Source organism: Elephas maximus, chromosome 19, assembly GCF_024166365.1.
Source record: "Elephas maximus indicus isolate mEleMax1 chromosome 19, mEleMax1 primary haplotype, whole genome shotgun sequence".
NCBI lineage: Eukaryota > Metazoa > Chordata > Mammalia > Proboscidea > Elephantidae > Elephas > Elephas maximus.
The window spans coordinates 68,938,103-68,950,395 of NC_064837.1; positions in this window are offsets into that span (position 1 = coordinate 68,938,103).

The window sequence follows — 12,293 nt, forward strand, 5'->3', positions numbered from 1 at the left end:
CCTGTATCGGACTTAGGGCCACCCAGATAATCCAGGATGACCCTGTCTTGAGATCCTTCATGTAGTCGTATCTGCAAAGATCCTATTTCCAAATAAAGTCATGTTTACAGGCACCAGAGGTTAGGATTTGGGCACATCTTTTTGAGGGAAACATTCAACCCACCCCAGTGACCTCCAGGCTTGACAGCACCTGCCTGCAGCCCCCTTTATGGCTGAGCCACGAAGGGCAGATGCTTCTTTCCAACCCTTGTCAACTGGATTAGTGGCCAGGGCCCTTATCTGGACTGCCAGCGGGCAGTGCAGATGCTGCCTCACACCCTCTGGTGCCAGCAGGTTGGCAAGCAGCTCGTCTCCTTCCTTTGCCTGTGGCTGGGGGACAAGCCTGGGCTGCCACGCTCAGCCTTGGGCCGGGGCCAGACCAGAGCAGGCAGATGCTGCAATTCTGCTCTCAGTGGGATCAAGGGCAAGCCCCCACCTCCTCACAGAGCTTTCCAGAAGATGTGCTTTTCATGCAGCTGGGAGCAAGCCTGACTGCTTTTTTCAAGGTGCATGGAAGGAATGAGCCAGCTTCGTCCAGGTACCTACCGCCTGCCCCTTGCCGGGGACAGAGCCAGGTAGAGCATGCAGCCACCTCCCCACTGCTGGCCAGAGCCAATGCAGAGCCAATGCGGGGAAGGAGGCGGCGTTTGCTGCAGAGACTTCGTTCCAGGGTCTTTCTGATGTCCCTCCCTCTTGGCACTCTCCCCCTGCCCCCTTCATGCTGACACTTACGTCTTCATGCATTCGTTCGCCAAATGTTTACCCTGTGCCTACTTTGTGCCAGGCCACAGGCTATGTAATGGGGACGTAAAGACAAATAAGATATGGTTCTGCCTTTCAAAGACTTGTCGTGGATTTTAACTGCGATGTGATGTCCTCAGAACTGCGGGCTTTGAACCAAGTTATCTGCTCTGTCTGGCTCCTTCCCCACGCAGTTTACCCTACTCAAGGTCCTTTTACCCTCTCCTGTCCCAGCTAGTGAGGAATTGGACAACTATCCCTGGAAAAGATCTGGTAAATTCATTTGTAAGACAAATATTAGTGTTTCAACAAAAGGACTTAGAAGTGGCTGATGATTCAACCAAAGGAAAGAACTGCGTATGTTAGGACTTTGAGAACCCTTTGTTGCCTGGGGTAGGAGTGGTGAGGAGGTGTCAACTCCCCACATATCTCACCTCTCTCAGATGCTGCCCTACAAGGGTATAACGTGTGTGTGTGTGTGTCCTCAAAAATAACTTTCTGTAGAGTTCACTTTTGGAACACAATGCCACAATGACAAGCTGGTTTTATTGGCCCATAGTAACCGGGATAAAAGGATATATCCTTGCCCAGATCATGGAAAATACAGACGGTTACAGAAAACTGTCAGTGAAACAAGATTCCACTGCAGGTAAAAGAATGAAGTTGGACCCCTACCTCACACCATAAGCAAAAGTTAAGTTAAAATGGATCAAAGATCTAAATGTAAGAGCTAAATTTATAAAATGCTTAGAAGAAAACATAAATCTTTATGACCTTGGATTAGGTCTTAGGTATAAAACCAAAAGCACAGCAAGAAAAGAAAAAAAAAAAAGATAAATTGGACGTCATCAAAATTAGAACTTTTGTGCTTCAAAGGACATCATCATGAAGGTGAAAAGACAACCCACAGAATGGGAGAAAATATTTGCAGATCATAGATCTGATAAAAAAGAGACTTTTATTTATTTAAAATATATGAAGAACTTTTACAACTCAATAATAAAAAGACAAATAACCCAGTTAACAAATGGGCAAAAGATCTGAATAGACATTTCTCCAAAGAAGATATACAAATAACCAATAAGTATATGACAATATGCTCAACATCATTAACCATTGTTTTTGTTGTTGTTAGGTGCTTTCAAGTTGGTTCTGACTCAGTGACCCTATGTACAACAGAATGAAACACTGCCCAGTCCTGCACCATCCCCACAATTGTTATGTCAATTTTTTCTTCAGTCTTCCTTTTTCATTGTCCAGCTTTCACATGCCTATGAGGTGACAGAAAATACCATGGCTTGGGTCAGGTGCACCTTAGTGCTCAAAGTGACATCTGTGCTCTTTAACACTTTAAAGAGGTATTTTGCAGTAGATTTACCCAACCCATTGCATTGTTTGACTTCTTGGCGGCTGCTTCTCTGGGAGTTGATTGTGGATTCAAGTAAAATGAAATCCATGACAACTTCAATCTTTTCTCCGTTTGTCATGATGTTGCTTATTGGTCCAGTTGTGAGGATTTTTTGTTTTCTTCATTAACCAAAATGCAAATCAAAACCAGAGTGAGATATCACTTCACACCCACAAGGAGGGCTATAATGAAAAGACAGATAATAACAAGTGTTGGTGAGAACAGTGAGAAATTGGAACTGTCAGAGACTGCTGGTAGGATTGCAAAATGGTGCAGCCACGGGAGAAAACAATCTGGCCAGTTTCTCAAAAGGTTAAACATAAAATTGCCATATGGCCCAGAAATTCCACTCCTAGGTATTTACTCAAGAGAAATGATATCACATGTCCACACAAAGCCTTGTGCATGAATGTTCATAGTGGCATTATTCATAATAATCCACAGGTGGAAAGTCCCAAATGTCCAGCAGCTGATGAATGGACAAACAGAATATATTCATACAATGGAATTATTCAGCAATAAAAAGCAATGAAGTTCTGATACGTGCTATGACATGAATGGACCTTGAAAACATTATGCTGAGTGAAGAAAGCCAGTCACAAAAGATCACATATGATTCCATTTGTATGAAGTGTCTAGAACAGGCAAATCCATACAGTAGATTAGTGGTTGCCAAGGATTGTGGGTGGGGGAGAATGGGGAGTGATTACTAATGGGTACGGGGTTTTATTCTGGGGTGATGAAAATGTTCTAAAATTGATTGTAGTGATGGCTTCACAATTCTGTAATTTTACTAAAAACCATTGAATTGTACACTTTAAATAGGTGAGTCGTATGTTATGTAAATTATATCTCAATAAAGAAGTTACATAAAAGATATATATATATATATCAAAAAAAAAAAAAACAAGATGCCTTGGCCTTCTCTGAAGAGGGCTGGGAAGTCTTGGAGATCCTGGGGTGTAACCTTTGGAGCCAGTCCCATTATTCTGTGCTCCACTTAGGATGGGGCCAGGAGTCAGGGGCCAGTGAGGTGGAATGGGAGGGTCAGGGTTAGTTCTTCCAAGAGCGTTATTGAGCAAACATTTTAGAATCAGCCAATAGATGAGATCACTCAAGCAGGAGGCTGACTCAGGTGCCAAGGGCAGCATTTTGGAAGGAATGGCCAATCAAGGACTAAGTTTTCCTCTCTCTGAAGTCTCTACATAGCGGGACTAGGGGTTGGAAAGGCGCGGTGACCTCAAGTGCCCCTACCTCAGCTGGCCCTGGTAACCAGCCCCTCCTAGGGTGAAAAGAGCAGAATGCACTTCTCATTATGCGGATGGCCAGGCGAGGTCAAGGAATTTCTACTTTCCTTGGAGACTTCCACAAATAGGATTAGAAGTTCATACACTCTGGATAATTTGGAAATCTCCTTGTCTGAACACAGAGATAACACTCCAACTGTTCAACTGAGATATCCACTAAGCTAGTTCTCCATGCAGCGCTTCTATTTACTCATGATATTCAACAAGCATGCATTGAATGCTTACCATGTGGGGAACAAAAATCCACAACAGACTTATCAGAATGAAAATGTAAAATAATTATGCTTACTATGTTCAAAAAGATAAAGACAAGATTGACTATTGTGGTAGAGAACTTGAAACTACTACTCCCAAAGAACCAAATGGAAACTCTAGAAGTGAAAAACAAATGAAACTAAGACTCGATGGAGGAATATTACAGCATATAATACAGACTTGAAGAGAAAATACAGTGATTTAGAAGATGGTGGTGTTGTTAGATGCCTTCGAGTTGGTTCCAACTCATAGTGACCCTATTTACAACAAAATGAAACACTGCCCAGTCCTGTGCCATCCTCACAATTGTTGCTCTGTCTGAGCCCATTGTTGTAGCCACTGTGTCAGTCCATCTCCTTGAGGGTCTTCCTCTTTTTCACAGACCCTCTGCTTTACCAAGCATGATGTCCTTCTCCAGGGACTGATCCCTTCTGATAACATGTCCTAGTATGTGAGACGAAATCTCACCATCCTCACTTCTAGATACATCTGAAGAAAATATCCAAAAAGAAACATGGAGAGACAAAAGGATGAAAAATACAGAATAGAGAACAGATCTGTATGAGGGAAAACGAAGAAGTCCAACATATGTATGACTGGAGTCCCAGAAGGAGAGGAGAGAGAGAATGCAGAAGAAATAATATTTGAAGATAAAGGAGCTGAGAATGTCACCAATTTGATGAAAGTCACTGCAGCACAGATTGAAGACACTAAATGAATCCCAGGCAAGATTAAAAAAAAAAAAAAAAACAAGCCCACACAGAACATGGCACATTGTGGTAAAACTATCGAAAACCAAAGGCAAAGAGAAAATCTTAAAAACAGAAAGAGGGACAATTTTTTCTTTCCAAGGAGCAATAGTAGGCATGACGGTTGATCTCTCAACAGAAACAGTGGAAGCCAAAAGACAGTGGGATGGCATATTTAAAGGGCTGAAAAAATAATAACTACCAAACTGAAGTTCTGTTCCCAATAAAAATATATTATAGGAAAGAAGGTGAAATAAAGACATTTTCAGACAAACAAAAATGAGAGAATTTTTCACTGGAAAACCTGTACCAAGTGAAAATGATTCCAGAAGGAAAGTAAGAGATGAAGGATGGAATGAAGAGAAAGGAAAAAAAAGAGAAAAAAGGGCAAATTTGGCAGTAATTCTAAGTGAATATTGCCTGTATAAAAACAATAATGTCTTGGGAAACAGTTTGCCAGTTCCTCAAAATGTTAAAAATAGAGTTATCATATGAGCTAGCATATGGAGAAATGAAACATATGTCCACACAAAAACTTGTAGACAAATATGTTCACAGCAGCATTATTCATAATAACCAAAAAGTGAAAACAACCTAGATGTCCATCAACTGATGAATGGATAAACAAATTGTGGCAGAACCATATAATGGAATGTTATTCAGCCATACAAAGGAATGAAGTTCTGATACACGCTACGCCATGGATGAACCTTGAAAATATTATGCTAAGTGAAAGAAGTCAGTCACAAAAGACAGCCTATCGTATGGTTCCATTTATATAGAATATGCAGACTGGGGAAACCCACAGAGACAGAAACTACTTTCTGTGGTTGCTTAGGGCCAGGGGTGTGGGAGAAGTGGGGAGTGACTGCTCATGGGTACAGGGTTTCTTCTGGGGGTGACAAAAGTGTTCTAAAATTGACTGTGGTGATAACTGCACAAGTCTGTGAATATACCAAAGACCACTGACTTGCACCCTTTAAGTGGGTGAATTATATGGTATGTGAACTATATCTCAATGAAGCCATTAAGAATAAATAGTGTCTTGTGGGATTTAAAATATGTATAGTAACGCACAACAAGTCTAGAGGACAATCAAGAGTGGAAGATTGTATTTTCCAAATACGGCCACGACAATATCTTCCAACTCCCATGTTTGTCTTACAGTGTGACTCTTTATCTATCTACCTCTCTACCTACCTACCTACCTATCTGTCTACCTACCTACCTGCCTGCCTGCCTATCATCCAACCATCCATCCATCCATCCAACTACCTATCAATCACCTATCTACCTACCTACTTACCTATCTCATTACCTATCTTTCACTTATCTATCACCTAACTATCTATCAATCACCTATCAATCTATCATCTAATTACCTCTCTATCCATCACTCATCTACCTACCTACCTATCATCTATCTACTGTGATAAAATATATATACCAATGTATCATTCTAACCATTTTAAAGTGCACAATTCAGTGCCATGAATTATATTCACTATGTGGTGCCACCATTTATTCCCAAAATCTTTTCATCACCCCGAAGATAATCTCTCTACCCATTAGGCAGTAGCTCCCCGTTCCCCTCTCCCCCCGGCCTACAGTAACCAAGACTGATGAGTTTTACTACAGGAAAATTAAGGATTTTGTTCAACAACAAACCCCAGAAAAAGAGTGAAAAGATAGTACCCAAACTGGGAGAGATTTTTTGCAATAACAGTTCCTATAAAGAAGAAATAAAGATTCCTACAAATGGTGAGGACAAAGGCAAGTAACCCGACCAGACAAACTGGACATGCAGCGTGACCAGGCACTTCCCAAGGTCCAGATGGCCAAAAATTATATGACAAGACCCTCAACCTCATTACACACAAAGAAAATGCTGACTAAAACCACCGTTCACCCACTGGAATTTAAAAATTAAGAAGCTGATAAAACCAAGGGCTGAAGAGGATGTAGAACAAGAAATTGCTGGCAGAAATAGACATTGGTCCAGCTACTTGGGGAAACAATTTGGTGTTAGCTACTAAATTTGAGTAACTGCAGGCATCCCCTCTGACCTGGTAAGCCCTCTCCTAGGCGTATACCATCGGAAAGGCATGCACTATGTACCAAGTTATTATCAAAACCGGACCAAGAGATCTGTACAAAATGTTTGCAGCAGTGCTTTTTTCTGATAGCTCCATACTGAAAATAGCCCAACTGTCTGTCAACACTAAAGTAGATAAACGGTGACATCTTGGTGCAATGGTTAAGTGCTTGGCTGCAACCCAAAAGGTTGATGGTTTTAACCCACCCAGTGGCTCTGGGAAGAAAGGCCTGGCAATCTGCTTCCATAAAGATTACGGCCTAAAAAACCCATGAGGCAATTCTATTCTGTCACACGGGGTCACTTGAGTCAGAATGGGCTCAACTTCACCCAACAACAACATAGAACATTATATGGCACTAAAAACAAATAAATGTCAACTACACTTAGCAAGAAGGATGAATCTTATAAGTATAATATAAAATGAAGAAAGCCTGATATGTACGTATGTGTGTGCATACACTGTATTTTTCCATTTATATCCATTTTCATAAATAGGCAAAACCAAAATATGGCTTTTCGGGTGTGAATTATGAAGAAAAGAAATGAAGTGGTTTCCGACAAGTCAGAATAGCCTCTACTTTTTCAGGAAGGAAGAGCGTAACAACTAGGAGAGGGCTTCTGGCAATTTTCTATCTTTTGCCTTGGCTGGTGGTTACATGGGCGTTTCCTTTGTGATAAATTGTCGGCCTCTGTACCTCCATTTTTACACTTTTCTGTCTGTGTGCTAGATCGCACTATAAAAGAAGGTTAGGAAAAGCGAGGCAAATATGACCACACGGCAGGAATCCTGGATGCTGAGAAAGAGGCACCAGGCTGCGTGTGTTTAGTATTATTCTCCATACTTTCCTGCATGCTTGAAAAAGTTCCTAATAAAAAAGTGGAAAACAATCTTTTCGAAAATTGAAGACACTTAGGAGAAGAGGAGTGGAGTGTAATCAGCCAAGAAAAAAACAGATTGAAGAAATCAAAGGGCAAAAAGTAGGTCAAACATCCAAAAGGGAAAACGTAAAATAGTAAGTCTAAACCAGATCAGCGATCATAAATGCCAATCGGTTAGTCTATTAGAAAACAAAGGCTCTCAGATGGATAAAGAAACAAAACCTAGATCCATGATATTTACAAGATGTGTATAAAACTAAATGACAGAAAAAAATTTTTTTTTTTTAAATGATAGAGGAACGTTAAAAATAAAGGGACAGAAAAAGACACACCAGAAAAAAATCCAAACAAAACATCTGGTAGAGCAAACCACTGATAAACTGGAATTCAATGCAAAAAAGCAATAAAGAGGACAAGGAGGGGCAGTTCATAGGGGTAAAATGAACAATTCGCCAAGAAGAGATATCCTCACCCACTTGAACGAAAAGAGAAATAGAATACCTGTAATGCATCCTTCTGTTTGAGCAATCAACCAAACGTAAAAGAAATTCAAATACAGAGAATACGAACAACACAATGATCAAGTTGTTAAATAGACAAATACATATTGCATTTCAAACACACATGAACGAAGCAACAAAAGATGTCTCAACAGATTCTTTAAAACAGTATTTACAGCCTATAGACACTAAGAAAAGTGCAATTAAATTAGAAATCAACCAAAACACGAGGGCTAAAATGGCTGGTACTTTTGAAACTATAAAAGCGTTGTTGTTGCTGCTGTTAAAAACCCACTGTCATCACGTTGATTCCGACTCACAATGACCCCACAGGACAGAGTAGAACTGCCCCATAGGGTTTCCAAGGAGCGGCTGGTGGATTTGAACTGTCAACCTTTTGGTTAGCAGCCGAATGCTTAACCACTATGCCACTTCAAATTGGCTCCCAACTCATGGCAACCCTGTAAAAACAGAACAAAATGCTGCCTGCTCCTGAGTCATCCCCAGGATTGGTTGTGGATCAGACCACTGTGATCCACTGGCTGAGTTTCAGAAGTAGATCACTAGGCCTTTCTTCCTCGTCCATCTTAGTCTGGAGGTTCTGCTGACACCTGTTCAGCGTCCTGTGTTGTGCTATAATCTTTATGGGAGCAGATCACCAAGTCTTCCTCCTATAGAGCTGCTGGATGGGTTCAAACCGCCAACCTTTCCATGAACAGCCAAGTGCTTAACCATTGTGCTACCAGGGCTTCTCGCAACACGCAAGCCATCACTGACAAGCTGCTGATGGCTGGGCTTGAGGTGCGTCGGACGGGACTCGAATCCAAGTCTCCAGCGTGGAAGGTGAGAATTCTACCACCGAACCACCAGTGTCCCCCTGTAGCAGGGTTAAGGAGGAATTAAACACAGAAATCACAAAGTATTTGTAACTTAACAAAAATGAAAGTGCTACATATCAAAACCTATGGGATACAATGAAAGTAATTCTCAGGGGGGACCGAATCCCCTTAACTGCATTTATGTGAAAACAAGAAAGATTTAAAAATTAGTAAACCAATCTTTCTACTTTGTAATCCACAAAAAGAACAACAAAATGTATCCAAAGAAAACAGGTGTAAAGAAGATAAAAGCAGAAATTGATGGAACAGAAAACAAACAAAAAGAGAATAAAATCAACACCTTGTTTTTTGAAAAGACAAAATAGACAGTTTTTTAGGGAAAAGCATCAGAAGAAAAAAAAAGAAGGAAAATGATTAAAGAGAGGGCATAACCAAGAGATTAAAAAAACCCAAATTAGAAAATCTCAATGAAATGGACACTTCCCTTAGAAAACAGTTATCAAAGCTAGACCAGAAAAAAGGAGAAAAATCTGAATAGGTCAATAACCAAATAGGTATTGAAATATTAAAGGCCTATTTCCCCAAAGGCATCTGACAAAACAAAACAAAACAAAGACAACCACAATTTGACATTTATTAGCTGACAATGCACGACCTGAAAGTAGGGACAACCCTCATAAACAAGAGAAAACAGCAGAATCTTAAAGGACAGTATAATAAATTTGACCACATTGAAAAACAAAACACCTTTACCAAGGAAGACGCCCTAAGAGAGATAAAGGAGCCCCTGCTGGTGCAAACAGCTAATGCTCTCGGCTGCCAACCGAAAGGTTGGAGGTTCGAAAACACCCAGAGGCACCTTGAAAGAAAGCCTTGGTGATCTGCTTCTGAAAAACCAGCCACTGAAAACCCGGAGGAGCACGGTTCTACTCTGACACACATGGGGTCGCTGTGAGGCAGAGCCGACAGCAACTATGGCACAGTGGTTAGGAGGTTGGCTGCTAACCAAAAGGTCGGCAGTTCGAATCCACCAGCTGCTCCTTGGAAACCACCCATCAGGTGAGCAAAAATGTTCATGTTCAGTCATATCATTGTTTGAGAGGTTGTGGGACTGTTGTTAGTTGCAGTCAAGTTGGCTCCGACTCACGGCGACCCCTGGTGCAATGGAACGAAACATTGCCTGGTCCTGCACCATATTAATCATTGGGATGCTCGAGTCCATTGTGGCAGCCGCTGTGCATTTTGAGTGCCTTCCAACCTAGAGGGCTCATCTTCCAGCATTATGTTGGACAGTCTGTTGTGCTCCACAGGGTTTTCATTGACTGATTTTCGGAAATAGATCACCAGGCCTTTCTTCCTAGCCTGTCTTAATCTGGAAGCTGTGTTGAAACCTGTGGCACTGTGGGGGCAGTAAGGGAGAGGGCAGAGGAAACCCAAGCAGGCTGACAGGAGCCCAGACCTCTCTCTGGCGTGGCTAAGGGGCAGGCCCAGTAGCCAAGGTAGGTAACGGAGGCCACTGCACAACACCAAGCCAGAGACATAGCAAGACCATGGTGTAGTCACACAGGTAGGGTTGCCAGATTTAGCAAATAAAAAAATACAGGACCCCAGTTATATCTGAATTTCAAATAAACAAGGAATAACGTTTTAGGATAAGCAGGTCCAATTCGTTGTTTATTTGGAATTCAAATTCAACTGGGCATCCTGTATTTTATTTGGAAATCTTACAGGGGTAGAGTTTCAGGGGGCTCTGCCAGGCCTCAGAAGGGTCTGGAGCCCCTGGGGCAGACATGGGGACCTCCAGGCTAGCCTGACCCCACAGAGACTGGGAGCCTCAGGGGCCCGGGTAGCAGGCAGCAGCTGCCCCATTGTGGCCCTAAGACCTGACTCCTGCCTGTCCCTACTAGGTGTGCAGCCCCCTTCACTCCCTGCTGCCCTAGGCCAGAGGTCCCCCTGTAGAGAGGAGCCGCGGCGGGGCGGGGGGGAGTGGGGAACCTGGGCATACTTCTACCCAGAGACTGGACATTACCTAAGGGCTGTTTAAATCATCCTTTAGAACTATGTTTTAACCTGGCTAGAAAGAAAATGGGGTGGTGGAAATGGTTAAGGCGTTCAAAGGTTAAAGGTTCAAGTCTACCTAGAAGTGCCTCGGAAGAAAGGCTTGGAGGTCCACTTCTGAAAAATCAGCCACTGAAAACCCTATGGCGCGTAGTTCTACTTTGCACAGGTGGGGTTGCCAGGAATTGGAATCACTTGATGACAACTGGGACTGGTAAGGAAGAAAAGTTTACGCACCTATTTATTTATTTTTTACCACTAAGCTGCTGGTGAGGGCTTGGGAAGAGCTGGTTCATGGCAGATCAAACCAGACTACATTTTCTGTGCTCACCTGGGCACAGTGGAGGGAGTTTTGTGACTCTGCTACCTTTTCCAATGATCTGCTTCCATGAAGATTCTAGCTTAGGAAAGCTAATGGGGCAGTTTTACCCAACTACAATCCTTTCTCACTGCAAACTGCCCCAGGGCTGGGGCCCCAAAGGAACAGGGCTTTGCAAGGTCTGTCCTTCCCCTGCTCCGGACCAACCTGTGCTACTGGCCTGACTGCCCCCCCTTCCGCCCCCGCAGTGAGGCCCTGCCCACATTCACCATTCTGCCCACACTCACCATTCACCACCTTAATCATGTTCCCCACCCTTGGGGATTTTGGAAGCTTGGGGTGTCATAAACTTCAAAATGTGAAACAATAACATATAGGCCTTTCAGCATGGCTTGGTGGCGGCATCAGTTCCAGATCAGGAGCTTTCAGAGGCAGGAAGGGGCAGTGGTGACTGAGGAAGGACTAGGGCAGTCTGGGCAGGCTCCACCTGGCCGTGTAGGACTCAGCCTTTTGACCCTGCTTCCCAGGCCCCTGTCCTTGCACTTCCTACTTCCCCTCACAACTCAGACCTTCACTCAATTGCCTTGACTGTCAGCTCCTTCCAGGCCCAAGATGTTGGGTAGGCCCCCTTCCCTGAGACACATGTGGGGCCTGTAAGCTTGGGGGCAGGGTAGCTACTACAGAGTACAGGTTTGGGGGCGTTCAAAAAATGTGTGGACAACTCTGCCTCACCTACAGACAGCTCATTATCTGGTTATCTGATTCCTGCCTTTGTTTTGTTGCAATCCTGTAAGTGGTAGGTAAAACAAACCAAACCCATTGCGGCCAAGTCGATTCCGACACCGTGACCCTATAGGTCAGAGCACAACTGCCCCCCAGGGTTTCCAAGGCTGTAAATCTTTATGGAAGCAGACTGCCACATCTTTCTCCTCTGAAGCGGCTGGTGGGTTCGAACCGCTGACCTTCTGGTTAGCAGCTGAGCCTTAACTGGTAACTGATAGACTTTTGAATTGTCTCCTCCAGTAGAGCTTCAATTCTCTTCCCCCACCCTGTGGAAAAACCAGTTCTGCCTTGATTTACATATTCATTTCAATATTCCTG